At 38.0% G+C, this 22,452-nt stretch overlaps 1 pseudogene across 1 annotated transcript in view; it reads left to right on the forward strand.

Moving 5' to 3' along the window:
- The window catches only part of LOC149235564 (uncharacterized), a 41,165-nt pseudogene extending 22,487 nt beyond the window's left edge, over positions 1-18,678 (forward strand). Inside the window, exons 2-3 of the transcript XR_016268303.1 lie at positions 17,951-18,281; positions 18,569-18,678. The product of XR_016268303.1 is annotated as an uncharacterized LOC149235564 (transcript). The remainder of the gene's footprint in view (positions 1-17,950; positions 18,282-18,568) is intronic.
- Positions 18,679-22,452: the final 3,774 nt, after the last annotated feature.

The following is a 22,452-nucleotide window of genomic DNA, read 5'->3' on the forward strand; positions in this document are numbered from 1 at the left end:
TCTTCTTTGACCTTCACTCTGATACCATGTTGAGAAATCAATACTAGTAGATTAGGGTTAGATTTCTCTTTCTTGATAATTACTTGTGAATTATGTTGGTTTCTTTTATTTATTTGTTATATTATCTTTCCTCAAGCAATTACCAAATTACATGTGCATGAAGATCACAAAAACACAAGGCATAAGATGTAGGCACTCTGCGAGGGAAAAAAACCCTATCTAGGGTAATTCCTAGTCAAAACCTCTTCCTTCAATAGTTTTTTTTAGACTCAACATCCTAGACATAAACCTCCTCCACACCAAGCCAACCTTTCCTTCTTCGATCCAACCTTTGACCTAGTAGCAGAATTACTTCGACCCTAGCAACTTTGACTTGGCAGCTTTCGACATCAACAACAACTTCGACTTTGACAAGGAGACTTCAATCTCCTAAACTAGCCCACACGAGAGAGAGAGAGAGATACCAAAACTTCGATTTTGGCCTTCCCTTCTTTCTTGAACAAACTCACACTCCTTTTAGCCTCCTTCTTCACCTTCGCACTTTTCCTAGCTTCCAGCTTCAAATATCAAACTATGTGTGAGAGAGTGAGATTCTCCAAATGAATTCGAATTTCCTTGCATATATAGTCTTCTAATGAGGTCGAATTGCCTTCCTTGAGGCTGACTTGATCTTCTTGAGGTTGTCTTGGTGTGGAGGTTACATAATTCATCTTTGACTCAAAAATAATTCTTTTTACATCGTTTGAAAACCTAAGAAGGGTCTCATAAAATATACAAATGACTCTTTATTAATCCTAGGAGTCCACAATGGCAACTTTGAGTGATAAAATAATGACCCAAGCATGAAACCCATGCTTTAATAAGTCATTGTAACAATAATAATTTTTTTATTGACAATACATTTTATGAAAAATGGAACCTAGTTACATTTCTCAACACTTAGCCCTTCCTAGAGAGCTTATTACTTTGCTTCCTGAGCAAGAAAGCCATATAATTGTGTCTCTTGTGAATAGGTCTTAGAAATCACTCTTTGTCCTCTCATTGTTTCATTCATCTAGTGATGCCCCTTTATACTGGGTCTTCTCCCATCGGTGAGAGTCCGTAAAGAGTAGGGAGCCTTAGCTGAGGTGACAGTGCGTTATTGCTCCATTGTTGCCCTCGACCTATTAGTTGCTCCATAGGATCCCCTCCTAGGACCCCTGCTAGTTTAAGTGGTAACACAACTCATACAAAGAATGCAGCTGATTGGTGGTGGTTGATTTTAAGGTGGCACTTGTTAGAGGTGTAGGGTGTAGTATAGAAGAAAATGATTATTCAAGTGATTAAACGACATCAAGCACATATGGGAAGATTCAATTTCTGTTGCTGATCAATATAGACCGTGAAACACAATAATGAAATCTCTCTTTGTTAAATTGGCAACTAGGGTCAACTTCCACCTTAGGACAACTCATATGATGGAGATGATTATTACATTGAATTCCTCTTTCCGAGAGGTACAATTTTGATATAAAGATCATTTTATCTTGACAAACAAAAATTGAATTTTGAATTTATTCTTTCTTATGGTCAAATTGTCAAGGTCTGCCTAAGTGAAATGTAGGCTCATGAAGCCCAATGGATGTGTCTCCTCACCCTTAGCGAAGTGTATAAAATTTAAAGAGAAGTGACCCTTCTCTCATATGGATATCATAAATTATCACATCATCTTCTCTCTCCTCTCTTGATTGGTTTGTACACCTTGGAGTCTCTCTCTTCTTTGCACGTGTGGATGGAAGGCTGATTTCAAGAGGCCGAAATTTCTGTGATTAGGGAGGTTTTGACTTGGGAACTTTGTCCAAGCGTTGACTTTTGTTTTTGGGCCAAAACTTCGATCTTTTTAGGCCGCATTCCTTGGCACGAGGCAATTTGGGATAGTTTGACCATGTTGACTGCTGCGTTGACTTTTTATTTGACCACAAAAATTACAAGAAGCATTGTTTGGGTTGACCGAGTTGTTTTGGGTTCACTTTGACCCTCTCTTGAGGCCGTACTATTCTGTTGTTGATCGAGCTGATTACATGTTGATTTGGGGCATCTTTGACCACCATTGACTTTCTAGTTAGGGCTGCATTAACTGCTGATTTGTTAGATCTGTTTTGGGCTTGTATTTATGATATTTGTTCTCCCTCTCTCTGTTGAACTATTGAAGAATAATAAGAATATTTGATCAAAGGTTTTCCCCACATTGGGGTTTGTCCCTAGCATCCGCCACATCTTGTGTCCTCTTGTCTTGGTTTGTCTTCTGCATATGATTTTATGTTCTATCTGCATTTACTGTCAATGTGTATAATTTAATGTGATTGCTACTGGATATAATTGGAAATTGTCATTGGGTTGCTAAAGGAACATTGAAGTAAATTTTCTTAAGCATAAAACATACCATTGTTATCTAAAGACTAAAATTAACATGGAACTAGAGCTTAGGTGAAGACAAAGCCCAAGCAAGAGTGAAGCAAAGCAATCACTAAAGGAAGCTGTTGGACAAGGACTTGGAACTAGTCCCAATGATGACTACATCTTTCTTCAAATCCGAGGACAAGCTCAAGGACAAATCTGACTATCATGCATGGAAGATGACTTTGGATTTGACATTAGAAGAGAATGATGCCATGGACTATGTCAAAGGAAGAATAACAGAGCCTCCTTCAAATGCATCCGCTGCTGCACAAACCAAGTACAAGAAAGGTGAGGTTAAAGCTAAGAAGATTATTGTTGATTCTGATTTGGAATCATTTAAGGAGATGTATGAAAAACTGGTTGGGATGTTCAAAGTAAACGATGCAAATCAAATTCTCTTTCTTAAGAACAAGCTAAAAGATATCAAGATGGATAGAGGAGAATCCATCCAATCCTACTTCATGAGGATTACCGAGATCAAGAATGATTTCTTATCTATTGGTGAAGTCACTAGTGACAGGGAGCTATCTCTTATTGCACTTGGGGGGCTTACAAGAGATTGGGATTTGTTCAACACTACCATTCTTAACAATGAAAGGATTCCGAGATTTGATGAACTATTGGCCAGATGCACTCAAGAAGAAATAAGAATGATGGAAAGAGACAAGCTCTCAAATGGAAACAATCCTATCGCCTTCTCCGCTCATTCTAAGAGAAGGAACAATGCTGGTCCTAGGAATCAAGGACAAGGGTTCAAGATGGATTCAAAGAAAGGAGAAAAGGAAGGTGCTTCAATTGAAATAGGTTTGGCCACTTCGTTAGAGAATGTCCTCACAAGAAGGATACTCCAAGAGATGATGACAATAATAACAACTTCAAAGGCAATGCCAATCAAAGGAACAACAGGTTCAATATCAAAGGAAAGAGGAATGCTCCTACTGCTCTAAATGGAGGTGGTTGTCCATCCAAGAAGTTGAGAAACTCCAGGTATGATGAAGTTAATATTGCAAAGCAAAAATAATTTATTCTTATTTCTGCCCTCTCCACCGCCTCCCCTCCGGATACATTGGACCATTGGTTGATTGATAGTGTTGCCTCAAGGCACTTCACTGGATACAAGGAAGCCCTCTCTAACTTGGTTGAAAAGAAGACAAATATGGAGATTATACTTGGGGATAATGCCACTTATCTCGTGAAAGGAATTGGGACTGTTACCCTTCACTTAAATCAAGGTCAAACTCTTCATTTGCAAGAAGTGCTATATGTACCTGATTTGAAAAAGAACTTGGTTTCTATCTCTGCGATGGAAGATAAGGGTTTCAAGGTGACATTCATGAATGGGAAGTTTCGTCTTTGGCAAAGGAACCCAAGAGACGCATTCACTCTTGGATTCAGGGTTGAAGGTCTCTATCAGGTTGGAGGAAGTCAGTTGGGAGAAATGATTTGTGACACCTCTCTTCAATCCGAATTATGGCACCAGAGATTTGCTCACTGTCATTTCAAAGCCTTACCCGATGTAAGGAAGATGGGCATAGGCATGCCTGAATTCAACTTAAATCATGAAGGTGTTTGTCAGGGATGTGGAGCTGGAAAACATATAAGGGGACCATTCCCCTCAAGGAGACTCAAACCACTGATATTCTTCAATTGGTCCTTTCTGATCTATTAGGTATGTTTCCTGTGACATCTTTGGGTGGATATTTGTATTATGCTATTTTCGTTGATGACTTCTCGTGCAAGTCATGGATCTATTTTTTAAAGAAGAAGGATTAAGTATTCAAATGGTTCCGCTCTTTCAAAGCCTTGGTCGAGAATCAAAAAGGGAAGAAGATCAAAATATTGAGGTCGGATAATGGTATCGAATATGAGTCAAATGAATTCAAAGACTATTGTAGAGAAGCTAGCATTAAGAGGGAGACTACAACCGGATATACTCTTGAACAAAATGGTGTTGCCGAAAGGAAGAATCGTACTATCATAAAAGCCACCTGAGCTATGCTTCATGATCAAGGTCTTTCGAAGTTCTTATGGGGAGACACTTCCAACACCGCTTCGTATGTCCAAAATCGATGCCCACATCAAGCTTTGGACTTCAAAACACCCAAAGAAATATTCACCGGTAAGAAACTTGATGTTTCTCATTTTAGAAGTTTTGGTTGTCCCATATACTTTCATGTGCCGAAAGAGAAAAGAAACAAACTTCGAAGGCATATAGAATCTATGTGCTTGGTCAAAGGGAAGTGGAATTAAGTCATGATGTCACTTTCGATGAAGATTCTGCTCTTAGAAAGATCTGAGATCTTCCTATTCCTAGGAAGGACAATGATGATGTTGATGCAGAAAAGCAGGATGAACCTTTGTCCGATGAACCGATGCCCAATGTTGAAGGTTTGATGGATCCCATTGATCCACCTCCTAGTGAGCCCACTACTTCAAGAAAAAGCCTTTATGGCTCAAAGATACTCTTGAAGATGCTGAGAAACATATTGCACCGAGAGGGACATTTCGTGAAAGTAAGAAGCCGAATAGGTACCAAGGGTACTTAGCTGCCATGAGTACCATTGTACAATCTGAGCCTTGTACATTCGAAGAAGCTGTGAAGCAACAAGTTTGGAAGGATGCGATGAATGAAGAATATGAGTCAATCATGAAGAATGATGTCTGGGATGTGGTTCCTAGACCCAAGGACAAGTCAGTGGTCACTTCGAAATGGCTCTACAAGATCAAACATGGAGCTGATGGGAGTGCTGAGAAATTCAAGGCCAGATTTGTAGCTCAAGGCTTCTCTCAAAAGGAAGGAGTAGACTATGATGATATATTTGCACCTGTTGCCCGATATACCGCCATTTGTTTGATCATAGCCTTTGCTGCCTTGTAAGGATGGAACCTTCATCAAATTGATGTCAAAACTACCTTCTTGCATGGTTCGCTTAAGGAGGAAGTGTATGTGGAACAACCTGAGGGGTTCGAGGTTCAAGACTGTGAGACACATGTATGCAGGTTGAAGAAAACCCTCTATGGCTTGAAGCAAGCCCCTAGGGCTTGGTATGAGAGGATTGATAATTATCTTATGAAGTTGGGATTTACGAGAAGTGATGCTGACCCAAACCTATACTTCAAGGTTGAAAAGGACAGACCTCTCATTCTGGTCCTTTATGTGGATGATCTCTTTCTGATATGTGATGACCCTCTCATTCATCAATGTAAGAGGGAGTTGGCTTCTGAGTTCAAGATGAAGGACCTAGGATTGTTGCATTATTTCTTAGGATTGGAGGTCTGGCAAAAGCCAGGTGAGATTTTCCTTTCTCAAGGAAAGTATATTGTGAAGCTACTTGAGAGATGTGGGATGGTGGACTGCAAGTCCGTGACTACTTTGATGGAACTCAACTTTAAGAAGCTATGTGAAGTGCTGCTGGTTGGCGAACCTTCCGATGTCTGTGACCTTGATGTTCTTGGTCAACTGCTTCCTGACATATGCTTTGATGTAACACGTTGAGTTAATATATGGTCGAGCCTCATCACATTCATTGGATTGCTGCCAAAAATCTCTTAAGATATCTTCGGGGCACAATCCGCTATGGTCTGAGATACACTGCCGGAAATTTGAGGCTACATGGATATACAGATGCTGACTGGGCTGGTAGTGAGGTGGATCATAAGAGCATGTCTGGTGTTGCTTCTCTTTGGGTCTGCATCTATATCTTGGATGAGCAGGAAACAGAAATTGGTTGCACTAAGCACCGCCGAGGCCGAATACATTGCTGCGAGTATGGTAGGTTGTGAAGTAGTTTGGTTGAGAAAGCTTGAAGCAACAAAACTTATAGCTTGTTGACTTTAAATGTTAAAATACACAAGAGGTGTTTGTAATAATAATTTATTATATATAAAAATGTACAAGGATGTAGAATGTTACAATGAGGACCCGCATATATACTAGGCAAGTGTCCTTTCATGACGGGCATGTCTTTTAGACATCCTTTTCACTAAACTTAATGACTATTTAACATAATCATCATTTCATTATTTATTATTTATATTTATTTATGTTTATTTTATTTTATACAATTTATGTTCATAATGTTGCCCCTTACTTCAAAAGCTTTGTCCTCAAAGCTATATTGTTGACAATCTTCTTCATTTGCATTTGTCATCTCGGCATATGTAAATCGACGTCACTGGTACCTCAGTCTGTAAAATTCGTTGGTAACATTATCTTGAATCTAGGGTTATCAATTTTTTTAAAACTTTTTTTAAATAAATCTATATATATATATATATTATTTTTTATATAATATATATATGTTAATTAATTTAATTAATTAAATTAATTTTAATTTCGTTTATGATGACTATAATGTTACTTGACCTAGTTACATATATCTATTTGACTAACCCTCCGTTTGACCAATGAAATGTGAATTATATCGGCCAATTGTATGATTTCATGCAAATGTATATTAATTACGAAGTCTTTTAACTTATATAATGCACAACCTTCAAACATACATTGCCGTATGAATCGTGATCAAGGAAAAGGAGGAGACATGACGTTGGGGACACCCAACTGACACAGATTTTACGTCAAGGTCAACGGGGACAAGTAGTAGCTGCGAAGGCGACAATGTTGCTAGGAGATAAAGCAGAGAGTGGGTGTGGAAGACTGAGCGACGCTGGGATTTACTCAGATTGTTCAACAGGAATGGTTGTCGAACGACAGCGGGGACGATCGATGATAGTGCTGTTGACTGTTGCGGATGAGGCAACGTCGTTGTCAGACATTGTTGCTGTTGATCGGGTCTTTGAGAAGTCGGGAAGGAATTCACGATAGTACACAAAAGGCAGCTTGGTATTAGGCATGGCAGCCTGTTTGATATTAAATAGGACTTCAATGTTTCGGGAGGTCAAGTATTCAAAATTCACATATTTCCCAACCATTCAAAATTCACTGTGTCTTTGGCATGTAGATAATAGAAATTGACAAAGAAACCTATCCAATTCGATAGGCACGATCTTTTGCCTGAACAAGGTCACCTGGAGTCCATGACAACTCTGCAAATATCATTATACTGGCCGCTGTCAATGTTACACCTATTCCTGCAGCACGTATGGCAAGCACTGTGACTTTGAGATTTCTTCTATCCTGAAATTTTGTGACCAATGTCTGCCTTGATGATGGTGGTGTGCTTCCATCAATTTTTATGTAGCCAACTTTTTTCTTTACAACAAATTGTTCAATTACATCCATCATTGACAGATGGTGGAAAAAAGGAGGAATTTGCAGCCTGCCTCAATCATATTTCCTAAAAAATCGAAGACAACAGGAATCTTTACCTCAGCCGACTCTGTATGGATCTTATTTATAAGTTGTTTTTCAGAATACTTGAGGAGTTTAGCTTCTTCATCAGACTTGCAAACTTTTATGTCTCTTTGGATGGCTCGCAATTGAGAAAAAAGCGCCTTCATCTATTTCAGACCTTTATCCTTCAAAGAAGGAAAGATCTACCATCGACACTTGACTGGAAGTTGGGAAAGAACATCTTTCTTTAGCCTCCGAATCATCACTGTTTTCTTCATTAAAGTATGCAACTCTTCATGTTTACTAGCTCCTTGATATATTCCAAAAATACCACCCTTGCAATATCACTGCCCATATTGGTGAACATCCTTGTAAACAGTAGGATTGGAAGCAATGTCTCTTTCCTTTCGACTTCTTATTGCGTTGAGTTTCCAACTGTTTGCATTTGGGGAATCAATGCATTCTTGTTGAACAACCAAATTAACTATAAATTTCTCCTCGCCAGTGAGTGGATCAAATTTGCCAAATTCATTTAGGGAAACATTTTGCATAGCTTCAAATGTTTCAAGGTCAACTTCATCATTAACTTCGATTTCCATATCATTTACAACTTCCTCATTCTCACTATCAGTGTCCATATCATTTATATTCACAGATTCCGTCTCCCTCCAAATCAACAATTTTGATATCTTCCCCTTCACCATCAATGGCATTGTTTCTTCCATTGGTACTCTCTGCAACCACATCTTTCTCTCCATTATTAGAATCAACCATTTTCACTTCTTTTTCATTATCATAATGAGTAATCTTCACATCTTCATCATCAACAACTGCATTTACATCCTTAAATTCATTTCCTCCACTTCTTATCTCTTTGTTCATTTCATTTTCCTCTTTATCACTATTATCTGGATCGTCATCTTGATCTATATCATCGTCACCCACATCAAGATCAGCTGCATCTAGATCCTCATCTTGATCGATATCATTTTCATATTCATCATCATCTATTACATCTTCTTCTCTTGCTTCACCTTGTTTCGTTGCGTCACAGTCGTTATTATCTTCCTTATTATCGATTTCCTTTAAACATGCTTTAACTTCTGCATATGATTTTTCCCATCGCTGAAGTTTTTCTTGAATTTTACTAAATTGCTCAACGTATTTAGGGTGAAAACTTAACGACATATTGTGCAGCGAACAACGTTCAAGGACTCGCATGGTTATATAGTGCGGCATGGCTTTGATACCACTGAAGCAACAAAACTTATAGCTTGTTGACTTTAAATGTTAAAATACACAAGAGGTATTTGTAATAATAATTTATTATATATAAAAATGTACAAGTGATGTTGAATGTTACAATGAGGACTTGCATATATACTAGGCAGGTGTCCTTTCGTGACTGGGCATGTCTTTTAGACATGCCTTTTCACTTAACTTAATGACTATTTAACATAATCATCATTTCATTATTTATTATTTATATTTGTTTATGTTTATTTTATTTTATACAATTTATGTTCATAACAAAGCTTTTCAATGAGCTATTTGAGCATGTGATGGATACCACCGTGATCTTTTGCGACAACCAGAGTGGGATCCGTCTATCAGAGAATCTCGTGTTCCACAACCGCTCCAAGCACATTGATATCAGGTACCACTTTATTCGGGATATGGTACAATGGGGAGTAGTTAGGCTCCAACACATCAGGATAGATGAACAAGTTGCAGACATTCTCACAAAGCCTCTCGGGAAGGTCAAATTCTTAACCTTCCAAGAGAGACTTGGAGTCGTGGAACGACCCTCCTATGAGGGTCCCATATGAGTTGAACACAGAGCTCTGGGAGCTCCTGGGGGCATGGGGTACTTCTTGGAGCTAGCTATGAGCGACCATAGGGTGAGTGGTTCACCTTCCCCTGTGATACCCCATTATGGTTGACATGTGTGTAGGGTGAGTGGTTCACCTTCCCCTACCGGACACATGTATGTAGGGTGAGTGGTTCACCTTCCACTACCTGGACACATGTATGTAGGGTGAGTGGTTCAACTTCTCTTGCTGATGCCCTGACACACATCCTATCCATAGAGTTCGAGACTCATGCGAAGTACCTCTCATCTGGCCAATGAGTTGGGAAACGCTGGTTAGGGACCATAGCACTACCGATAGACGCATTGTGTATCGCTGTACTCCCTATGACTAGGATGCATGGTGTTTAACAACTTTATCTGGGATCAAGGACTAACTTTAGTCAGTGGAGAGTGGTATGATCTTATGACTTACTCTCAATTACTTCTTCCTCATTATTTCTTCATGGTTCAATAGAGCAGAGTAGAGCAGGGCAGTGATGGCATGATGGTTCGGATGACAGGTTGGCATAATTATGGATTGACAGGTGGAATTCTCCCTAGTTGAGAGGGAGTGTTAAATTAGCAACTAGGGCCAACTTCCACCTTAGGACAACTCATATGATGGAGATGATTATTGCATTGAATTCCTCTTTCCGAGAGTTACAATTTTGATATAAAGATCATCTCATTCTGACAAGCAGAAATGGAATTTTGAATTTATTCTTTCTCATGTCAAATTGTTGAGGTCGGCCTTAGTGAAATGTAGGCTTATGAAGCCCAATGGATGTGTCTCCTCACCCTCAACGAAGTGTATAAATAGAAGTGACCGTACTCTCATTTGGATATCATAAGATCATCACACCATCTTCTCTTTTCTCTCTTGATTGGTTCGTACACCTTGGAGTCTCTCTTCTTCACACGTGTGGATGAAAGGCTGATTTCAGGAGGCCAAAATTTCTGTGATTAGGGCAGTGTTGACTTGGGCACTTTGACCAAGCGTTGACTTCTGTTTTTGGGCCAGAACTTCGATCTTTTTAGGCCACATTCTTTGGCACGCAAATCGAGGCAATTGGGGACAGTTTGACCATGTTGACTGCAACGTTGACTTTCTGTTTGACTGCAGAAATTACAGCAAGCATTGTTTGGGTTGACTGAGCTGTTTTGGGTTGACTTTGACCCTCTCTTGAGGCCGTACTATTCTGTTGTTGACCAAGCTGATTACAGGTTGATTTGGGGCAGCTTTGACAACTGTTGATTTTGTGGTTAGGACTGCATTGACTGCTGATTTGGCAGATCTGTTTTGGGCTTGTATTTATGATATTTGTACTCTCTCTCTCTACTGAATCATTGAAGAATAATAAGAAGATTTGATCAAAGGGTTTCTCCACATTGGGATTTGTCCTCTTGTCTTGGCTTGTCTTTTGCACATGATTTTATGTTCTATCTGCATTTACTGTCGATGTGTATAATTTAATGTGATTGCTACTGGATATAATTGCAAATTGTCATTGGGCTGCTAAAGGAACATTGAAGTAAATGGAACATACCGTTGTTATCTAAAATTAACACTCTTTTCATGTGACACCAACAAAACAACTACATTCTCGAATAATGCTCCATCATGGTATAGTCAATGACATACAATGAAACAAAGAATAGGTAAATATTCAACACAACTTGATGGCATTATTATACTCTAATTTAGATTTAGGAGGCAATAATTGCTAGAGGAGTTTCTTTCTTCTAATTCGTGAATTTTAGATGTGGGAAATCGTTTCTGGACTACTCTATTGTTCACAATATGAAGCCATAGAGGATAATTGTTGGAGGTGTATTGCATATTGCGTTCTTAAGGCTGCCTCCTATCTTGTTGTTTGCGGTTCACATATTATTTGATTTTCTTGACTTTGTCTTGCAAAACACATTTTATCAAAAACTTTTAGAAATAATTTTTAAGGTCTTTGTTCCTCTTATGGAGAGTTCAAACGATACAAGGCTATAACAAAGTTTCTTGAAATTCAATTTTAATATCATCTGGTGTAGATCAAATCACATTAATGAAAGCCGTAAAAGATGGGGAAAACACTTATTATTACAGAAAAGAGGTAAAAAGCCCAACTTAAAACTTAATTTACTATTAAAATCAATAAAATTGTTATTACATAAAAGTAGCTTTTTAAAATATATTCGATAAAGTTAAAATTAAAATATCATTGTAAAAACATGAGCTTATATACACAAAAAATCAAATAGAGAGTCAAATTCCCAAGTCTTAACAAAGATGTTGTAACTAGATATATGACATTATATATTTTGATATAAAAAAATAGAAAAAATAAAAATAGAAAAAATGGAAAAGCCCTAATAAATGTGAAAAACGTTTGTAACCATGACCTCAATGAGGGTCGCTCTTCTTGAAGTTGAAGGCATATGAGGTCACAAGCCTCAACAAGGGCTACCCTTGCTTAGGTTGTAGCCTTATTCTTTTCGTTATAGTTATATATAGATAGAGTGGGGCTCAAGCTTTGTATTGTGTTATCTCTTTCTTCAACGTAGGAAGGGAACAAGAGGTTATTCCTTATCCATAGTGTATGCAGGTGACTTGTTGGCTTGCGGCCTAAATGTCTCACTCATCATGATGCGAGGGGATTCTCTCCTTCATGGTACATGTTATAATTCTGAATCAGCGGAGATAAGATAATTTTATTGATGTCCAACGAATGACCGTAAATAAGTCAATGGGACTAAAGGATACAACTAGTACGAGTACAATGTGGGAGTGCAAACACTGCTCCTGGAAAATGCCAAAGCTAAAACTAGGATAAAATGAAGTAAAGAAGGATACAATAATAGGACAGCCTCATAAACATGTATATAACTGGGTCATGTCGAAGGCTAAGTGAATAAAGTCATGTCGAAGGCTAAGTGAATAAATCTAGGTTGTAGGTCGATGTGTCAGGACTCAAGAGTGCCTAAGTCTGATAGCCGATGGTGAGGGGGCTGACAGTGGCACTGGCTCGCTATTGGAGTCCTCTAGATCCAACAAGGAGTCTGGTTGCATGATCCTGGGGGGTTTGTAGGAGCGCTTGTTGCTGGTTTCTCTGATCAACTAGATCAACCTGAAAGTATGATGTGATCGTCTGAATCGTCTGCGAGAGGCGGGGTATGTAGGATCTGAGATTTGTGTTTAAATATCTTCCTGATGAAGAGGGCTAGGCATCTCTGGTCAGGATACCATCTAATTGCTAGCTAGGCATCTGATAGAACATCTAATTGCTAGCTAATAGGTTAGTAGGGTATTTGATCTTTAGAGCCTCATGCTCTCACACCTTAGTGTTGATGGGGACACCAAGAGCTGTGCTGTATGTGTGTTTTAATAGGTATCTAACTTGACTAACATAACGACTCTAATGATCATGTGGATTCTCTTTACTGAGGTTTTACTTTATAATAATTGTTCTTAACCATCTTCTGTTAGGGTAAAACAAAATATTATTTAATGTTATATTTAATTGATTAAATATGTTCCACTTTTGTTAACAAAACACCTTTTGTTTAGACAGAGGGACTATAAAATTCAATTTTGTGTATAATGGGTGCAACATAAGAGGACTATATAAGAGGGCTAGACATCTGAGATAACATCTAATTGCTAGCTAATAGGTTAGTAGGGTATTTGATCTTATGTGCCTCATGTTCTCACACCTTAGTGTTGATGGGGACACAAAGAGCTGTGATGTATGCTATATTTAATTCATTAAATATTTCTCTCTTTTGTTAACGAAACACCTTTTGTTTAGAGTCTAGACAGAGGGGCCATAAAATTCTATTTCGTGTATAATGGGTACAACATACGAGGGCTAGGCATCTGAAAGAACATCTAATTGCTAGCTAATGGGTTAGTAGGGTATTTGATCTTATATGCCGCATGTTCTTACACCTTAGTGTTGATGTGGACACAAAGAGCTGTGTTGTATGTTATATTTACTTGATTAAATATATTTCTCTTTTATTAACGAAACACCTTTTGTTTAGACAGAGGGACTGTAAAACTCTATTTCCTGTATAATGGGTCCAACATAAGAGGACTGTATAAAAGGGCTAGGCATCTGAGAGAACATCTAATTGCTAGCGAATAGGTTAGTAGGGTATTTGATCTGATGTGCCTCATGTTCTCACACCTTAGTGTTGATGGGGACACGGAGCTGTGTTGTATGTGTATGTTTAATAGGTATGTAACTTGACTAACATAATGACTCTAGCAATCATGTGGATTTTTTTTACTGAGGTTATGCTTTATAATAATTAATATTTAACCATGTTCTGTTAGGATAGAACAAAATACTATTTAATGTTATCTATAGTTGATTAAATATTTTTCTCTTTTGTTAACAAAGCACTATTTGTTTAGACAGAGGGACTATAAAACTCTATTTCGTGTATAATGGGTGCAACAACTGTATAAACATATCTCTGTCACGATTTTAGTGAAGATACATATGGAGTTGAATGTATATGTATCTCCATATATATTTCATTACATTCAAGCCCATATATATCCCGACTAGGGTCATAACAGTATCTTTTCCACTCTTTAACAACCCTTTATTTAGTAAGCCATGCCTATCGTACTTAAAACTTGGGTCATCGCAATGGTAAGTAAGCATCCCCACTTGCTGTGAGACCACAACCCAAATGACGAAATCACTGAATTCCAGTGTGTGCTCATTGTGAAAAGATTCGTTCTTAATCTTGTTTTAATTTAAGAATAGGTAAGTGATTATGCTCGAAGCATACTTTTTTTTCTTTAAGTTGATGCTGAGTTTCAAAACAAGGCATGCTTTTAGCACATATTGATTGAAAACTTGTTTGATGAACAGGTTCATTTGATTACTTTTTCTCTCTCTCTCTCACACACATATTATATTATAGAAAGGGCACACAAATGCAATAGTGATGAGTTATCTATCTTATTTTCGAAAGAAGTGCAATAAGATCAGAATAAGCCTTAGCAGAAATATGCCCCGTATCTTGAATCAACAGAATTAGTTAGCGCTTGATAGGCAAATCATTTAATGCTAACTTTATGAAGGCCTTAGTAGAGTAGACTAGATCACCAAAAACACATTTACAACTCATCTTCCATAGATAATACATAATCGAGAGTATATTTTACCAAATACCACAACAATGAATGAAGACAAGAGGCCTACAATCACTGAGAAGAGCAATCCACCAATGGATCATTTCTTGTAGAAGGGAATTGAATTCATCTCGGACAGTATTTCAGTACTGCTTGGCATAGGGGCACTTTTTAAAAATTGTGTTTCACTGTATATAGTCTCCCACAATGTGGACATTTCTTATCTGTAAAACCATATTTGGGCAATCTAGAATTGGTAGGAAGTCCATGGCATAGAGCCAACCATGCAAAAACTTGAAGTTTATAAGATAATCTGTATGACTGGACACTACTAAGACTTCTGATGGATCTAAATTGGCTATCTGGACTGTGCCATCTCTTATTCTGGATGGGAGCCAACTGAGTTTGCATGTGTCTAAGCAAATACATTTCCTGCTGTTGTACTCAAATAGTTTTATCATATGCCTAATGCCAATCACTCCAAATTGGGCCATGTAGGAGTGCATTCATTTTAGGCAGATCCTACACTACCATAAGTGACTGAAGCTCTCTAACAGTGACTTTGTCAGAGGATAAGAGTCCCTTAATGCGTGTTAAATTCCATCATGCTATCCATGTTCCGTGATCACAATCCCATAGATCTCGCCATATGAATAGACCCTTCTCGTTCAATCCTTTTGCTTGAATTCATGCGATGTCTGATAGGCACTATCCTTAGATTCTCCATGTCCAAATAGGACAGAAATGAAGATCCCATCCTTTCCTACTACTTGAATGATCCCAAGACAACTAATTCTCAACCCATTTCCAAGCCTCCCAAATGCGCTTAATTATGAAGGAACTCCATACCTTGAAATTCTGGGGACCCTCCATGATATCGCATAGGACAAACTGCTCTCAAGAGTTTGTTAATACAGGTTCTATGAAGAACTCTCAGAGAGCATTTTGTCATAGGCACTTTTTCATCTGCCCTGATATCACGGTAGCCGAGATTGGAAGTGATCGAAGTTGATATTGGGTGGGGAGGCCTCTCTATGTGGGTCCCTTGAGGAGTGAGTCTAAAGATTCTGCTTTTTTGAAACCTTTCGGGCTACATTTTTCCTACCAGTTTTGCCCAAAATCCAGCCAGAATGTTAGAGGAATTGCTGATTGTAGGATTTCGGTTGTTGATATTGCATAATTTGGGTGCATTAGGGTTTTTTAGGGTGTTGAATCCATTCATGCATTCAAAAATGCAATTTCGGGAATGGAAAATTGCAATTTCACCAGCAATTACATCACTGATTTTCAGTGGTGCATTAAAGAAAATTTGAGGTCTAAAATGGGCCTCAAAACAAAAATGTACAATCAAAACTAACTTTATAAGAACCAATAGGATTAAAGGGATGATGTCAACCATGGGGATGATTCACCATTTTTGGAATAAAAAAGTAAAAAGATTAAAACTAAAAAAATATAAAAAAACTACTTTTTTCAAATCGTATTTTTAAATTATCTGCCTATGGTTTTACTCAAATTTTGAGTGGGAGCACTCGTTGGATGCAGAATTTAATTCTTCATTCAAGGAGTACCCATGTTGCATATTTTCAATGGATTCTGCTACACGAAAAATGAAAAATACATGGAAAAACATTATTGCAATCACGTTTTTCATGTATTTCTTATTTTTCGTGTAGCAGGGTCCATCAAAAGTATGCAACATGGGTACTCTTTGGATGAAGAATTAAATTTCACATCCAATGAGTGCTGCCACTCGAAATTTGAGTAATATCATAGGGAGATAAGTTGAAAATACGAGTTGAAAAAGTAGTTTTTTCTTTTTTTCCCTCTAAAATTCGATGATGTAGAATAATCTTATTTAGTTATTTTCACTATTATTTTATAATTGTCCTTAGGAGGCCCATTTTAAACCTCAAAATTTCTCTAATGGTTGCAGAAAAAAAGTCCAAAAGTAGAATGTTTAGTCTTGTTCCATCTCTACTTGCCTTTGGATATACAACCTAATGCTCTTATAATGCATGCTTATTGGTGCTCAAGCTTTACATTAGAGGAATTTTGAGGTAAAAGATAAGCCTCAAAACAAAAATGTACTAACAAAATTAACTTTAAGAGAACCAATAAGATTCAAGATGATGGTGTCATCTACCAAGGTAAATATTTTGGAGGGAAAGAAGAAGACTACTTTTTTTAATTGTATTTTCGGCTTATCTCCTTTTAGGTTTACTCAAATGTCAAGCGTAGACACCCATTGCTTTGCGGAATTAAATTCCACATCCAACAAGTATCCACTCTACATACTTCGTAGAAGATGTACATTGGAAAAAATTGAAGATAACACATTTTTTCATGTGTCTTCAATTTTTTTTGATGTGGGTCTTCTTAGAAGTATGCAGAGTGGGTACACGTTACACGTTTGATGTGTAATTTAATTCCGCATCCAACGGGTGTCTACACTTGACATTTGAGTAAACCTAAAAGGAGATAAGCCGAAAATACAATTAAAAAAATAATTTCATTTCTTTTTCTTTAAAAATTCGTAACTCTTGTCCACGGGTGGTAGCACAATTGGCAAAAATCATCTTGGCAAGCCCTTGTGTATCCAAGTGATTGGAAGTTCAATCCCCCCAGACATGTCTCACCAGCCGAACCAAAAGAAAAAATCATAACTCTTGTTTTATTATTTTAACTATTCTTTTATTATTTTCCTTGAGAGGCCCATTTTGACCTCAAAATTCCCCTAATGATTACAATATGAATGTTGAGTTGAATATATTGTAAGTGGTACCAATTCATCATGTCCTCTATCCCTGACTATAAGATTTGACTATCAGTGAAAATATCCAGCTACAGTAAGTAATAAAATATTTTGTATAATTTTAGTTGCTAGGTGTATCTTTTAATTTAGAAATTAAGAAATATAATTTTCTGGGAGAACTTTTTAGATGGATTTATTTTGTTATTTATTTATGCAAGTTTTTTTCAAAATTGTTGAGTTTTGCTATCCAGATGTTTGAAAAAAATGACAAATACCTTAGAAACACATAGGCAATAATGAATATGTTTTTTTAGATAGATGCTCAGAAATAAGGAACCTGCTATCAATGCCCCAAAAGAGTTTTCCTGTAAATAACTCTGATGTTATCTTCATTAAAGCTTGCATAACATGGTTTCTGAGATGATTCTCAGCAGTCCTCTCATTCTTTAAGTTCTAATTTTGCAGATCAGAGACTGATTTGATAAATATTGTAGAACGCCGTATATGGAAGTCAATGGAGGAGGGGCAGTTTGAAAACTTGCCTGGCAAAGGCAGACCTTTAGATCTGGATTCTAATCCCCATGCAGACCCGGCTGAGGACACCCTATACAGGATACTGTCTAAAAATGGATTCGCTCCTGAATGGGTTGAGCTCAACAAGGACATTCGTCTTCAAATCACAGATTGGCGTAAAGCTCTTAGGAATGTTTGGGCTAGAAGGTCGACTGATGGTGGGGTAAAGTGGAAAGAAGAGTCAACAAAGCTGCAAGAACGTCTTCATGACATTAACAACAAGGTTAGCAAATTGTGATTTTGCTTATACCATCCTGACATTCATGAAATATTGTGTCTTCCTTGTAAGAATGACAGATGAAGAGTACTTTTTCTTATCATGGTATGGTCCTATTCGGCCCTACAACTGCCTGTGGTTTTGAGTGCAAGATTTTTTTTTTTTTTTTTTTCCATTTGCTGATACTAAAATAGTAAATTCTATGAAGGGTGCTGAGTTTTGCTCACATCCTTGGTATTACTATGACAGACCTACCCCATACAATTACTTTTTGCAATTAATTTATGTGACAGGTTTTTCGGTACAACCTCATAGCTCCTTTTGGACGTCAAATGTTTGGTTTCAAATGGAGAAAGAGCTGCAGCGGATAGAGCATCCAGATTCCTAGGAGTTGGAAATGGTTAGAGCATTTGGATTCATAAGAGTTATAGTGGTTGAAGCATCCAAATTTACAGCTTTTTATATATAATGGGCTTTGTATATCCAAGTTTTTACGAATCAAAATAAGAATAGTAGTGTATTACTATATAAGGGGGATGTCTTAATTTCAAATTCTCTTTGATATGGGTTGGGTTGTGATGTGTGTATGATGAAATGAAACTGCATCTGTGGTAGAGAAAATTTCTCTCGTCATATCTTGATGTGCTTTCCAAAAACGTAAATAATAGAATTCTATTTATGTTTGATTATGTATGTTCTGCTGTCTGCACAGATTGTTTCTTAGATATTTTGTATGTGGACAGAGTATCGTGCCTACTTTTGAAATTTGAGTTTGCACTGCTAGGAATTCAGAACGTGTTTGGAAGGGTTTGGTGAAGCAGGGCCATCAATATTACCCAATTGTATGCATTATAACATTGGAACGGTTTATAATGATTGGTATATTTTGCAGAGTTTAACGGTAGCAACAATGGTTGGCCATAGGACATGGCAGCATCATTATGACATTCTAGCAAAAAGATGCTGATGAATGTGTGTATGACTTGTAGATTAGTTTCTTATTCACACAATGTTAAACCATAATAACAAAACATGATGAAAAGCTCACTGTGATAGAAATAGATAGAAAATCCAATTTCCAAAGTTTGATTGATATGCAAATTGAAGAGTAATTGTTTATGTTAGCAAATGCTTCTATATATTGATGGTGAAAGTGCAAAACTTATTAAATGATTTGGGACAATGGTGAAGATGCTCAAAGAAATTGTAAAATAGTAAAAATGGAAGCTTGATCCTAGCCAGATGAGTGGGGCTAGAGTTGTTAAGGTTAGGTCCAAGGCACACTAAAAGTCTTGGATGATTACATATCTAATATCTAATATTCAATACTATAGGGTGCGTAAGCGGGCTCGATCAAGGCGAGAGGAAATTCCCCAATAGAAGAAATGGAAAAATGATGGCGAACCCCTGAAAATAAGGCCTTTTTACACTTTGCTCACTAAAACATCGAAGTAGCGAAATGCCCTTTTAATACTTTGCGAACAAAAACACCAAAATAGGAAAATTGCGTAGGATCCTATCTTACATGAAATATTGGGGGAAAACAGCTCCTATATATATATATATATAATCTTGTGATGAAAATCCAATTCTAGGTCCTACAGTACTCAGTGCTACTAGAACAAAATGAAAATTGGATGCACATAGGTCTGGTGTGGCAAAAAGTGGTTCTCATGCTTTCTAGAATATTTCATGATAATTTGCAAGAGGCGGAGAAACAACAATAAAAGATTGAAAAGGGTAAATAGGAAAATTGCACCAAGAATCGATGTAGACGCAAGAAAAGCTATAGGTATGTGAGGCAAAAAAGGGGTTAGAATGTTGAAGAATCTTGGGCAGTTAGAGTTAGAGTGATTCTTCTTTAGTATGATAACTATTTGTGAGGTGTTTCAACTTATTCTTCTTGTTCAATCTTCACATGTGATTATTAGAGTGTGTCTTCTTAGTTTATCAAATAACTACCAAATGTTGATTTTTGTGTAGCATTGGATGTGCTCTAGCTCCGAAATTTTGTGGAAGGGCTAGAACACATGAGGTCTCCAAAACCCAGAAATTGTTTGGTGAAATTCCACTCGGATTGTATTTTATTAAAATAATTAATATTTTTAATGGGGTTCCTAAGTCTAAACTAGGAAAATTAAAATATTAATGGGTATTAATAAAAATATGGGTGAGAAGCTTGTAAGTGACGGGAATTAAGTATGTTTTAATCTTATAGCCATTGATTAGAGATCAGATCATGACTGTTGATTTTTCAACAGGGAAAATATAAATGAAGGCTTGGGGTTAGTTGGAGAACACACAGAGAGAGATTGGGGAAATCGATTTTCTTAGGTGAGAAGCTTTTAGGAGGAAAATCGATTAGGGAGATCTTGCAGCTGAGGGGCAGGGATAGTTCGGGAATACTAAGAGAGAGGTGGAGAGAAGCTTGTGGAGGCAGCACAATAGCCAGGAAGCGCTGACATTGGGCAAGTCTTGGCCCACGCAGCCTTGACGCAGAGCTAGAAGGCCAACGCAGAGGAGAATGCTACCTTCCAGCAGAAAGTTGAAACTGTCAGGAAAGATGACGTAGTGGCCAAAAGAGCTGATGCAGAGCCTCAAAGAGCTCCATGCAGGCTATGCTGTTACTGCGAAGGGGCAACGCAGTTATAGCCAAGGGCTAGCTAGTTTTGTTGCCGGATTAGCGAGAATTTGCTGGGTGAAGTGAGGTAAAACTCACTCAAGTTTTCTGCCATTGCATTTCTCTGTCACTAGTTTGCCGGAGGGCAACCAACATTTGTATTAAGAACTACTACTTAATAATAGAAAACCCTCAGAGTTGTTGCACCGGTTTTCCCACATTGGGTTTTTCCGGGGATTTGCCCAAAAATAAGTGTCCTTTGTGTGATTGTCTCATTTATTTTTTAGTACTTGATTTGTATGCTGGTGTAGGCTGCAGTGTATTTGCATTAATATTTTATGAATAATTCTGAAAATAACTTGTTAAATGAAGAACACAAGTAGGTAATGCAAATCAGTCTACTGTAGTAGATTTCTGACTTGTTAGATTCATAAATTTTCACATGGTAGCAGAGCGATTGTAGATCAAGGAGGACTGAAGCCATCAACAGAAGGACAAAGGAAAATCTTTGCGTGAAGACAATTGTCTCGAGAGACAATGCAGTTCTGGCCGAGAGTGCTGAGGAGGGGTGATGCAGTCACCAACGGAGTCTCACACAGACCCTGCGTCAGCCTGTTTGGGTGACACTATTGCTGCAAAGGGCAACGCAGTGGTTACTGGGCAGCGCAGAGACTGTTGAGTCTTGTTTTTTCGGTTGTCGTGGCTAGAGGTGCAACACAAATTTCATTTGGAGTTGCTGGTGGGGTGTTGATTCTGTTGGTGGAGAACAATACCTAGTGGGGCAGAAGCAAAGTAGAGGGAATTAGTTCCAAGAATATTTCTTGCCAAGAAATCTAGATCCAGTGCTGAGCAACAATAAAGAGAGATCAGAGGGGTGGTTTGACATTTGTTGGTAGAAGGATTTCCGTGAAGGAAATCGAAATTCAGAGGGAGCTTGTTCCTCAGAGGATTTCTAGCGCCAAAGAAATCCAGATCCGAGTTTTGTTGGGGCAATAGTGAAAGATTAAGAAGAGAACCAATTCAACATTCATTTGGCAAAGATGGTAGCCATATCTCCAGGAGGGAGGTGGGGTGATTTAGAGCTGTAGTTCGAAAGAGCTACAGAAAGGGTAGGATCCTTGAGGTGCCCAAACTCTTGGATCACATACGGCTACGGGAGCCCTTAATGATTGTAGCAGAATGACAGGAGTCAGTTGACGCGAGGGATGATGGAGCAACAATGGTAGAGTTAGAGCGCCAAAGTTTGAAGCAACACAGTGGAGTGTTGCAGTAGTGTAGAAGGCACAAAGCAGATACAACAACAACGTAGTAGCATCAAAGGGTCAACACAGATTAGCAGCAGAGGTAGCTTCAACGTCAAGGGGCATCCATACTGACCAACATGTCAACTTTTGGGTGGCTTTTTAGTTGCTTACTTCTCAGCAATTGAGTTGCAGTGCAACAGTTAGCAGTGGCAATGCTATGGGCAACATGATGCAACATATTGAGAGGGAGCTGCAGTACAGATGCAACAGTGACAATGGCAGTGTCATGGGCAGCAGTACAGATTGCAGCAAC

The sequence above is a fragment of the Pinus tabuliformis genome, chromosome 8 (assembly GCF_031772625.1).
Source record: "Pinus tabuliformis cultivar Carrire ecotype Pingquan chromosome 8, CPIR1, whole genome shotgun sequence".
In the NCBI taxonomy this organism is placed as follows: domain Eukaryota; kingdom Viridiplantae; phylum Streptophyta; class Pinopsida; order Pinales; family Pinaceae; genus Pinus; species Pinus tabuliformis.